Raw genomic sequence first — 12,642 nt, forward strand, 5'->3', positions numbered from 1 at the left:
TTTTATTTATTTTTGACCTTTTTATCCCTTTTTTTATTTTGATTGTGTTATTATTTGATGTGGGTCCCACAAGGGGCATATATGCAAGGAAAGTTGAGGTGGCTGATAGCCTAAGTGACTAGGCTGACACATGTGCACTATGTGGAATGGGATGCATGAGGTTGGAGTGTGACACCTAGATCCATGGCTGAGGTTACCAATCTGCAAACCTCCAACCATGTGGGCTTCTCAGGTTGATGACTAGCTGAGAGCTTTCCACCGGCCTCATCGGGTTCCTAGTCTTGATGGCCCAAGTGTACCAGACTCTCTCCTAATGGGATGATTTGATGCTAAATCTAAATGCAAGATGATGTGCGCAAAGTGTGAATAGCAGATAAAAACAATAACACAGATAAAGAAATAATAAACTATCAAATGAACATCAAGAGAACAATCATTATTCTAACAAAAGGAAAACACAAAAGTATGCAATATATACAAAAATGGCAATAATGCCAAAAGGGCCCCTTGTAGGCCGCACCTATGGTCCAAGAACTCCCCAGTGGAGTCGCCAGTCTGTTAGCATCGGAAAACGGCTCACTTTGGCACTTGGGCTGGAAATGGAGTCGCCAACCATCAAATAAATGAAAAGGAGGTGATGGGACCTCTAGGACTCGGTGGAATGGTTTGATGAGAGAGGAAGTTAAAACCTCTCCTATTGTTGGAAAATGTTCATACACATTTTTTCATTTGAAGTTAATAATCCAGAAAACATATTAGGAAATTATACAAAATGAATACAGTTGCAGAAATATAATGAATAAAAACAAATATAAAGACTAGTCTCATTTGCAAACACATTCACAGTTCATTGGCAGTTCAGTGATATTCTTCAACAACTTCGGGTTGCTCTGAAAGTTTATTCGACAGGGGAGAAAACAATAGAAAAAAAAAGGAAAAAGAAGGAAATAGTGAAAAATAAAAAAGAAAAGACAATTAATGGAGCTTACCTGAGTTGGAATTGGATGTCGGCCTTAAGACTATCACGGAACAGGTGATATCTCTGATTTGCTTTGAGATGGGACAAAATAGACATGAGGAGAAGTCGAGTGCTGCAATCGATGTGGCCTAGACGAATGACGTTGCACAGTTCTGAAAACATGATAAATTCTGATCCAGGCTACACTTCAGATCTGATGGCTGATGAAAATATGGCATGGAAACAATCTATAGAAAGCTATAGTCTACTGTAGCTCATAAAAGCTACAATCTACAGAAAGCTACAGTCTAATGTAGCTCATCAAAGCTACAATCTACAGAAAGCTACAGTCTACTGTAGCTCATCAAAGGTGACATCCATTGAGACATCAAAGGTGGCATGGAAACAATCCTCCCCCTTTGGACAATGTCTCTCTAGAGAAGAACCATAAAAGGAAGAAAACTCATCAAAGGTGACATCCATTGAGACATACCGAGTGCCAGTCTTCGGATCAAAACAACAGTAACCCTTTTGTGTGGGAGAATAACCAAGGAAGATACACTTGTGGGTTTTTGGTTCAAATCTGTCTTTGGACACTTGGGATATGTACATAACAGGTGCAGCCAAAGACACGAAGAGGAATAGGAAAAAGATACTTGTCCAGATGAAGGAGACTGAAGGGAGACTTAAACCTTAAAACCCTGGAAAGCATACGGTTTATAAGGTAGGTAGCAGTGAGAACAGCATCACCCCAAAACTTTGTAGGGACATGTGAGGCAAATAGAATACTTCTTGCAACTTCAACAATATGCCTATTTTTTCTTTCAACAACTTTATTCTGTTATAGGGTCCTAACACAGGAGCTTTGATGAATAACCCCTAAATTAATGAGATAGCAGGTCATACTTTTCTCAAAATATTCTTTTGCATTGTCGGATCTAAAAATTTTAATCCTGGTAACAAACTGGTTTAGGACAAATTCATGGAATTGCCTCACGAATCTGGGAACTTTATTACGGGACTTCATAAAAAATATCCAAGTGAACCGAGAATAATCATCAATGAACAAGACAAAACATTTGTAGCCACCCATAGAGGGTAAGTGGTAAGGACCCACACATCAGAGTGCACAATATTAGAAGGAGTAGAAGATCTTTTATTACTCAAAGGATAATTGTTTCTACAATATTTTGACAGTTCACAAGACTCACAATGAAGACAGGACAAACTAGTTCCCTTAAACAGTTCTAGGAATAAATGACTCAATGCAGAAAAAGAAAGATGACCCAAACAAAAATGACATAACATGACTCGACTGATGGAATCTGTAGATGTAGACCCAAAAGTAGCTTTTCTAGGTTGTTCATGGCACTGTCCAAGAGTATCCAGCATGTATATTTCATTCGCCTCACGACCATTCCCAATCACCTTCTGAGACTCCAGATCCTGAAAAACACAATAGGAAGGAAAGAAGGTTACACAACAGTTTAATGACTTAGTTAGGCTACTTACAGATAACAAATTTGTATTTAGTATGGGTACATGAAGAGCAGAAGGAAGAACCAAGGAGTCTGTAGCCTTGATGGTTCCCTTGCTGGAGATAGGGGCAAGAGAGCCATCGGCTAGGGTGATTTTGTCACGTCTAGGAAGTAAATCATATGAAACAAACAAAGTAGAAAGGATGGTCATATGATCAGAAGCACCAAAATCAATAATCCAAGGGATGCTACGATTACCTAAAATGGTTGCATGATTGGCAGAAGCCCGTATACCTAAATGAGCAAATGCAAAAGAGGTTGAATTTTCTAAAGGGTTGGAAGAAGAGGCCACACCCTCTATGTGACTGATCATCCTCCCAAACTTCTCATATTATGCCTTCATAGCTGCTAACTGCACACTAGTCGTCATCTCTTCAGTTTGGTGTCAATCACTATCTAGACCAACAACAACATTAGCACTCCCTGCCCTTTTATTATCCAGCTTCTTCTGAAACCGAAGTGGTAGGAGCTCAGGATGCAATTTCCAGCACTTGTCTTTAGTGTGTTTTGGCTTTCTACAATACTCACAGATAATCTCTTTCTTCCCTAAGCTACTTGGAGTCCCTGCAACCCCCTTGGGTTTCACTCCCATATGAGCAAAGTGATCATTCAGACCAGCTCTTTGAACCTGGACAAGTCTTCTGCTTTCTTCACTACTTTCTTCACAACTCTGCATTTAGTCATGTCAAGAATTCAAACACCCTATTTCTCTCAACCAGTTTTCTGTAGGTCTCAGCATCATTAGTGGTGTCCCAGGTTACAAATTCTATCAAATCTATTTCTTGCCATAAAGACTTCAGGGTTGAGAAGTATACAGCTAATGGTTTCTCCCCCTATCTCAAATTCTTCACATCACTTCTCAACTTGTAAGCTCTGGCCACATTTAATTTTTGGGAATAGTTTTTAGCAACACTGTCCTAAATTTTCTTTGCTGAATTCATCCACAAATAGTGTTGACTAATTTGTGGTTGCATTGAATTCACAAGCCACCCAATAACAGTATAATTTTCTTGCATCCACTTTTCATATGATGGATTATCTTCCGGAGGAGCCTTTTTGCTCCCGGAGATAAAACTCCACTTGCCTCTACTACAAATATAAATCTTTACTGATAGTGACCAAGCTAGATAATTAGTTCCATCCAGCTTGACTATGGTCACAGCCAGTAGAGAGTCTACAGAGGCTCCCGAAACCTGTCCGGATTCAGCAACATGCTTGTTTTCAAAGTCAGAGGAGTTCATCTTCTTAAACACTTCAAAAATGACTTCAAACAACTTCAAAAAATACCAAATGAAGACATAACAAAACAGTGTTGTGAGCCAATCCACTTGTAGACTTCATAGAATGTGAATGAGAAAGCCTTCACACATGTGAGCCAATCCACTTGTACACTTCAAACAACTTCACAGAACACCAATCCACTTTGATGAAGGGGAATTTGGCCCGACCTCGCAATTACCCGACACGTGGCAGAAACAAGCAACTCGGGACAGTAAAGCGCCTGAAGCAAGCACCGAAAGCAAAGTCCAAGCTCATTACTGAGCCCGAACTCCAGACCGCCCTACTAGGAGACCGAGCTCCCCACCAAGGGCCCGAGCTCCCCACCAAGAGCCCGAGCTCCCTACCAAGAGCCCGAGCTCCCTACCAAGAGTCTGAGATCCCTACTGGGAGTCCGAGCTCCCTATTAAGGGCCCAAACTCCCCAAGAGCCCGAGCTCCCTACCAAGAGCCCAAGCTCCCTATTAGGAACTCGAGCTTCCTACTGAGAACCCGAGCTCCCTGCTGAGAACCCGAGCTCCCTGCAAGGAGCACAAACTATAGTGGGCCCCAAGCCTCGCAAAGCTGTGACCCGAGCTGGCCCGTGGCGGCTCGGAACACTCCCCAAACTGAACTCAAGACATCTCGCTCACTCCAACACTTAGCTTCCGAAACACCAGGATGATCAAACGTCTGTATCCGAGGACGACACACCTGACTGATTTGGGATCTTACGCCTGACAGCCGCACTTCAAACGGCCTCCTGCTACCGCCACCTGCCACCGTCGTTACTAGCCGCAGAGACGGCTCCGACAAAGGAACAGTGGCGGTTCTGACCGACCAAAGGAAATGACATCCGAACTGGCAGGAGTTCAGAAGTAATCATGCCCGATCTGACAGAAGCCTGGAAGTGAGTGCGCGAGGTGGTTATAAAAGGCTCCTACCCCCCAGAAACGAGGTATGCTAACTTTTGCGCTATCTGGTCTATTTTGCCTTTGAAAGACTCTAACTTGAGCTTCGGAGCCCTTACGCCGGGTTCTCCTCGGAGCTTCTCTTCAACCTCCGTTTCAGGTCCCTACCACCCGGTTCAGAGGCAAGATCGTTGATAGCAAAAACCGGCCGGATTGCGCATCATCAATTGGCGCCGTCTGTGGGAAACGCTTCGAAAGGCCTCCCTCCAAAACTTTTATACCCTCTTCTTCTTCTTTGAAAAACTCAATACTCATGGCCTCATCCAGCAACGCCGAACGCGGCATAGAGACAAACACCGCTGGGGAACAGCCCCAAGTTCCCGTGGTGTGTGTCGGGCAGTTCACCATCCCCCTCTCGGTGGATGGAATCCCCAATCTGACTACGCCACAAGCAGTGGTGCCTATAAACCTACCTGCCGCAAACATCCCCTTCCCTCTCCCCATCGAGACTACCTTCACTGAACCAACCGCCGTCTCCCTGGCAGCTAGCAAAAATCGGTTAGACGACCTAATGCAGTGCATGCAGGCAAAGCAAGCCCAGATGCAACAATTCCAGCAACACTAGCTCCACCAGCACCAAGTGTTGCACAACCTCTCACAGTACCACTATCAACAGCAGTTCCCCCAACTGACACCAAACCAACAACTACTTCCACCTCGCCACCCTGCTCCGAAGCCGGTCAAGGCCTCTTCGCAGGATGGGCGCCTCCAAGGAAAAGCCTCTAGGCCCCAGAACCCCCCAAACAGCCAGGCCTCGTCCCCAGGCCGGAGAGAAAGAAAAGTCATCCCCGCCTCGCAGCTCGCAGGCGGATCGGGAACCTCGCCCGCGAGATCGGCACCTCGGGGCTCCAAATCGGAGTCCCCACTGGTGGAAAACCGATTCGGCGCACTGGCAGCAGCGGACTACCAGCACTCCAGGCCCATCGAGCTCTTTAAAACGGAGGCCAGCAGTGCCAGTACAAGGCCTACTCAGCAGCGAAGGCGCCGTCGAGGTCGACGAACCGCCACCCGCGTCCTGTCAGAGCTCAGAGGCAAAGGCGAGACGAGCTTGGACGAGGTAGCAGTTGCCCCGATTCTCTCAGTTCCTTCCCCCCTCGCATCAGAACTCCTGGCAGTCCCCTTGCCTAGAGATTTCAAGCTCCCGCCTCTAGACAAGTATGATGGGTCCTTCGACCCCAACGACCACGTGGACGCTTTCCAGTCCCAAATGCACATCGCCAGAGCCAGCGAGTCATGCATGTGTGTGGCTTTCACCACCACCCTTAAGGGGGTAGCCCGCACTTGGTACAGGAACCTGGCCCCCGGCTCGATAAAGTGTTGGGCTCAGTTCGTGCAGGTCTTAACTGCACACTTCGTCACCAGCAAACGGTGCCCCAGAGCAGAGGAAAGCATCTTCGGGGTAGTCCAAAGGGAAGGAGAACCCATACGGGGCTACATCAAATGATTCAATGAAGCATGCTTACAGATACCGCGGTTAGACCCCGCGGTGCAGCTCGCCGCGGCAAAAAGAGGGGTGACGCACAAGGAATTCAAATGGCACATGGTAGCCAACCAGCCCGCGACCGTGGCCGAGTTCCTCAAGCTCGCGAACAAGTTCATGAGGACTGAGGAGGAAATTAACCAAAGAACCGAGGGCGGAAATGAGAAAAGAAAGAGGGATGGCGAGCCCTCTAACTCAGCCGACCGAAAAAACCCGGCCCGGGACCCAAAACCAAACCAATCGTTCCGAGCTCCCCTGCCAGTTCGGACGGATTACACGCCACTGAACACGAGGCGGACCGAGATCCTAATGACGATTAAGGACGCCCCATACGTGAAGTGGCCACCTCGCCTAAAGGGAAATCCGAACGAAAGAAACAAGAATTTGTATTGTAGTTTCCATAGGGACCACGGTCACAGTACCAAGCAGTGCAATAACCTCCGAGACGAGATAGAGGGGCTCATCCGCCGCGGATACTTAAGAAACTTTGTACAGCACAACAATAATAGCAATAAAGCGGATCGGCCAGGCGAGCACGAAAAGGACACCCCCGAAACTAGCAGCAGGCCTGCCGAACCGATGCAGCGACAGCCGCCGACAGAAAGGCCAATTCGGGGAACCATCCATGTAATTGTGGGAGGTTCGGTGGTAGCGGGGTGTACATCAGCGGCAGCCCGGACTTCAGTTCGCGAAGCGGTCCTCGAGGAGCGGAACCCTCCGAAAAGGCCAAAGACCGAGGAGCCAATCCTCTTCACAGAAGACGACGCGCGAGGAGTTCGCTACCCTCACGATGACGCGCTTGTCATTAAACTAAGGATCAGCGACTTCGAGGTTAGGCACGTACTTGTAGATTCAGGCAGCTCGGCGGACATCCTCTTCAAATCGACGTTTGATCGGCTACAGCTGCCAAGGAACGAACTAAGGCCCGCAAGCACTCCCCTGGTGGGCTTCAGCGGAGAGGAAGCCAGGCCCCTTGGAAAAATAACGGTGCCTGTGGAAGTCGGCACGTGGCCTTGTGCGGTCAGACTCAACCACGACTTCCTGGTGGTCGCGACCCCCTCCCCATACAATGCCATAATAGGGCGGCCAATCACGCATATTCTGTGGGCGGTGGTCTCCACCTACCATTTGGCCATGAAGTTCCCTACGGACTTTGGTGTGGGGGTAGCGCGGGGCGACCAGCTCGAGTCCCGCAAGTGCTACGTTGCCGCCCTAAAGGGAAAGACCAAGGCGGCCGGCGACCTCGATCTGGAATGGCCCGCGGAACAAGGCGAAGAACGAGCCTCACCCACAGAAGAAACAGTCGCGATCCCAACCTCGCCTACGGACCCAGCTCGCGCACTCCAGATCGGTGCTTCCGTCAAAGAACCCCTACGGACTGAACTGGTAAGTTTTTTACTCCAAAATTTAGATATTTTTGCATGGTCCACGGCCGATATGCCCGGTATTGACCCTAGTCTAATAACTCACAAACTCAACACTGATCCTTTAGTCAGACCCGTTAGACAGAAGAAACGGAACTTAGCCCCAGAGCGCTGGAAGGCGGTCGACGAGGAAGTCGAGAAGCTCCTCGCAGCAGACTTCATAAGGGAAGTCCATTACCCGAGCTGGGTGGCCAACCCTGTGCTGGTGAAAAAGGCGAACGGCAAGTGGCGCATGTGCGTCGACTACACCGACCTGAACCGAGCTTGCCCGAAAGACTGCTTCCCCCTCCCTAGGATCGACCGCCTAGTGGATGCGACCTCGGGACATGAATTGCTAAGCTTCCTGGATGCCTACTCAGGCTACAACCAAATCCGGATGGACCAGTCCGACGAGGAAAAAACCAGCTTCATAACCGAGTTCGGCCTATACTGTTACAAGGTCATGCCCTTCGGGCTAAAAAATGCCGGGGTGACCTTCCAAAGACTTGTAAATAGGCTGTTTCGGCCCCTGATCGACACAAAGATAGAGTGCTATGTAGACGACATGGTCGTCAAAACACGGTTTTCACGAGAAATAATAAAAGACTTGGACTCTGTCTTCCAAATCTTGCGTCAGTTTAGCATGAAGTTGAACCCCAACAAATGTGTCTTTGGCGTCACCTCGGGCAAATTCCTAGGCTACGTTGTCAATCGGCGCGGCATCGAGGCCAACCCGGACAAGATAAAAGCCATCCTAGATATGAGACCGCCTCGGAAAGTAAAAGAAGTTCAAAGGTTAAACGGTCGCATAGCCACTCTAAGCCGCTTCATGTCCAAGTCGGCAGATCGCTGCCTACCCTTCTTCAAAGTAATCAAAGGCAAAGGGTTCGAATGGACCCAAGACTGCCAGCTCGCGTTTGACGAGCTAAAAGGTTACCTCGCCAATGTGCCAACCTTAGCTCGGCCCGAGGAAGGCAAAATCTTAGAACTGTACCTCTCGGCTAGCGACGAGGTGGTCAGTTCGGTACTAGTAAAGGAGACAGACCGGGTCCAACGACCCATATATTCTGTTAGTAAAATCTTGCAGGGAGCAGAGACAAGGTACTCGCAGATAGAAAAGCTAGCGTACGCACTGGTGATAGCAGCACGAAAACTCCGCCCGTACTTCTAGGCTCACACCGTCATCGTCCTCACCGACAAACCTCTGAAACAAGTACTACTCAAACCCGAGGTTTCCGGCCGACTGACGAAGAGGGCCATCGAACTCAGCGAGTACGATCTCCAGTACAAGCCAAGAACTGCCATTAAGGCCCAAGCCTTGGCAGATTTTATCGCCGAGTGTACGTTTAGCCCCAAAGCCCGTGAACCGATCGAGCCCGAGATCCCCAGTTCGGGCGAACTCGGAGCTCCCAAACCAACGAATCCGAACCCCGTGAAGTAGCAGCCAGTGTGGCATCCCTCTTGGTTAGACCAAGCGCGAACTGGGAGGAGGAGCCCTGGATCCTTCACGTAGATGGCTCCTCGAACCAACAAGGTAGCAGGGCTGGAATAGTGCTACGTGGCCCGAGCGGAACAAAACTGGAATACGCACTACGCTTTGAGTTCGCGGCATCTAACAACGAGGCGGAGTACGAGGCACTGATGGCCAGGCTAAACCTGGCGCACAAAGTTGGAGCAAAGCACATGGTTATCTGTAGTGATTCCCAGCTCGTAGTCAACCAAGTTACAGGCGAATACGAAGCATGCGAGCTCACAATGATTGCATATTTGGCAAAAGTAAAGGAAGCTCTACTCAACTTCCAGTCACACTTCATCAAGCAAATCCCGAGGTCAGAGAACGCTGAGGCCGATGCCCTGTCCCGACTAGCAAGCACGAGCCACAACGCTAGGAGAACCGTGTACGTAGAGGACTTACCTCGGCCTAGCATTCTCGGTAGGGCAGAAGAGGTCACTCCCGTCACTGAAGCAGAGCCGAGCTGGATTGACCCACTCGCGAGCTTCCTGCTAGACGGAACCCTCCCCATGGACCGCAATGCAGCCAAGAGGGTGCAGCACCAGGCAGCCAAATACGTCATTATAGACGAACTGTTGTACCAACGATCCTACACGCTCCCCTACCTGCGATGCTTGTGCCCGGCCGAAGCCGAGTTGGTACTCCGCGACACCCATGAAGGCTTGTGCGGCGGACACCTGGGGGGCAGAGCCCTCGCCCAAAAAGCACTTCGACAAGGATACTACTGGCCAACGATGAAGACAGAGGCAATCAAGCTCATCAGAAAATGCGACAAGTGTCAGAAGCACGCCAGCATCCACCATCAGCCCGCTGCTGACCTCAAATACCTCACCAGCCCATGGCCCTTCGCCCAATGGGGCATCGACCTCCTGGGGCCATTCCCACCAGCGACAGGCGGGAGAAAATTCCTAGTGGTGGCAGTAGATTACTTCACAAAGTGGATAGAAGCTAAACCCCTGGCAATAGTTACAGCCCGAAACATACAAAACTTCTTTTGGAAGAACATTGTATGTCGCTTCGGGCTACCTCGGGTGCTGATCTCCGACAACGGCAAACAGTTCGAAGATATCAAGTTCCAAGAATGGTGCCGAAGTATGGGAATTAGTCAGAACTTCACATCGGTCGCACACCCGCAGGCAAATGGCCAAACAAAAGAAATGAACAGAGCCATCCTCCGCGGACTGAAAGTGCGATTGGACCGAGCCAAAGGTTTGTGGGCAGACGAACTACCAAGTGTTCTATGGGCACACCGAACCACGGAAAAAACCGCCACAGGTGAGACCCCCTTTAACCTCACATACGGCACCGAGGCAGTGATCCCGGCGGAAATCGAAGTGCCTACGTTGCGACTAGAAGCGTACGACGAACAGACAAACGAGGGCGAGTTACGCACCAACCTCGACCTACTGGACGAAGTGAGAGACCTCGCGCACATCCGAACTGCGGCCTACCAACAAAAGGTAGCTCGGTATTATAACGCGCGAGTAAAGAAGAGGAACTTCCGCGTCGGCGACCTGGTTCTCCGTAAAGTCATGGTGCCCGAACCAGGCATAGGAAAACTTGGACCAAACTGGGAAGGACCCTACAGAGTAAAGAAAGCACTCGGTGGGGGAGCATACGAGCTCGGAACCCTAGAAGGAAAACAAGTACCCCGAGCATGGAACGTTGTCAACTTAAGAAGGTACTACCTATAGACCACCAAGGCAAGTACCCCGAAGCCTAGGTAGAAAACGAACTGGACCGAAATGGTCAGGTTGGCAAAAAATGCAGCTCGAAGACAACCAGACAAAAAGCCATTTCAAATCAGAAAAACGAACTGAAGAACCGAAATGGTCAGTTCGGCAAAAAACGTAGCTCGAAGACAGGACAACCAGCACTTGAACAAAAAGTCACTTCATTTCAGAATAGATGTGTACATTCAAAAAAAAAAAAAGAAAAAAAAGTGTACATTTCATTTTACAAGTCGGGGGCTACTTCATCGTTGTCAGAAGCCACTTCGACAACACCCGAAGGACCTGCCTCCCCCTCGGAGTCTGGTTCGGCATCCGCAGCATTAGCCATTTCTTGAGTAATGCGCGAAGTGGATTGTTAGACAGTTTTGTATGCCCTTAGCTTCAATCAGAATGATGTACTTTATGAGTTTATTTTAAATGAATAAAGATACATATTTGATTCATGTTCCCTTGGTATGTTTCTGTGTAATACCCTTAAACTGGACACTTAATGAGACTCGTGTTAGTTTAGAATGTTCACAGCTAGTGGGTCGGTCTGGGGAGACCTATCCTGACAAGGCTGACACTGTAGTGCCACCAAGTCGGTTGGGGTGGCTTGTCTCAGCTGCCAGGGTGAGACCCTAGGCACATACAGTGTAGGATTAATTGAATCTTTGAACTGGACCAGATTTCCAGTATTGCCCTGGACCTTGGAGATTGATGGGCAAAACTGGAAAGTTACACCCGACCCCTAGACTCGATTATGATACTACACTAGGTGTCGGATTGGGCTGTCTTTGATGTACCAATCAGTGAGATCCTTAGCGGGGGTCAAAACCTAGGTATGTTGGGACAGTCCGAGAATTCATCTGAGTGGGTGATCATAGTGACAGGATCAGCCCCTTTGTCGGACAAAGGTAATGATCGGGGATGCACTCTCACTGATGGAAACCAAGACTGCCGGCAGCCGATTTCAACCGTTGAGATTTGTTTTGCAAAATATATTTTATATAAGATATAAAAGTATATATGTACGGTTTCTAAATTGTTTGCAAGAAGGTTTTAATTCCCGGGATCCATATAAGTGGAGAGTGCAACACTGTTCCTTGCAGCCGAGGGAGAGGTCCTCTCTTGTCGGGCAGTGTATGATCATTATGGGCTGAGAGGTTAAGTGTAAGACCCATTGAGGATAATACCTGATGGGCTAATCTTGCATCTACCCACAGTCCCTGGGTGTTACAAGGTGGCTTGGCCCAGGGACCACTTAGTGTAAGTGTTGGGCCCATAGAGCCCATTTGATGGGTTTCAGGGGGTGCACTGCCATTAACAGTGTATTTGGCCAAGCCTTGTAACAAAGGCTGGGCCGAACTCATGTGGCTGATGTGTAGATCAATGCTTGGGTCCCACGCTATACAAGGAAGCCCAACTGGGCAGCAATTTGGAAGCCTTTTGAGTACATAACCTTAAATGGGCCTTAAGCCCATTTCGAACTGGGCTGATTTGATCAATCATTTAAAGGGGGCGAATTCTTAAGAGGGTCTGCTGAAAGGATTGGGCTTAGACCCTATCCACTCAGAGAGTCCATGATCTAAATGAGATTTAGATCTGGAAACCTCCTAATTAGATTAGGAGACAGCTGATCTGATCTGCAGATAAGATAAGGGTTATCCCTTAGGGACTTCTAACCCCAATATGATTTGGATTAGCAGCTCCTAATCTGATTAGGAGCTGATCCCTTTAAGATTATGAAAGGGGAAGGGGGCGGCAGCCTAAAAACACAACATCATCAACAACATTCTTCTCTTAAAGAA

This window comes from Nelumbo nucifera, chromosome 1, assembly GCF_055504915.1.
Source record: "Nelumbo nucifera cultivar China Antique chromosome 1, China Antique-T2T, whole genome shotgun sequence".
Classification (NCBI taxonomy): Eukaryota; Viridiplantae; Streptophyta; class Magnoliopsida; order Proteales; family Nelumbonaceae; genus Nelumbo; species Nelumbo nucifera.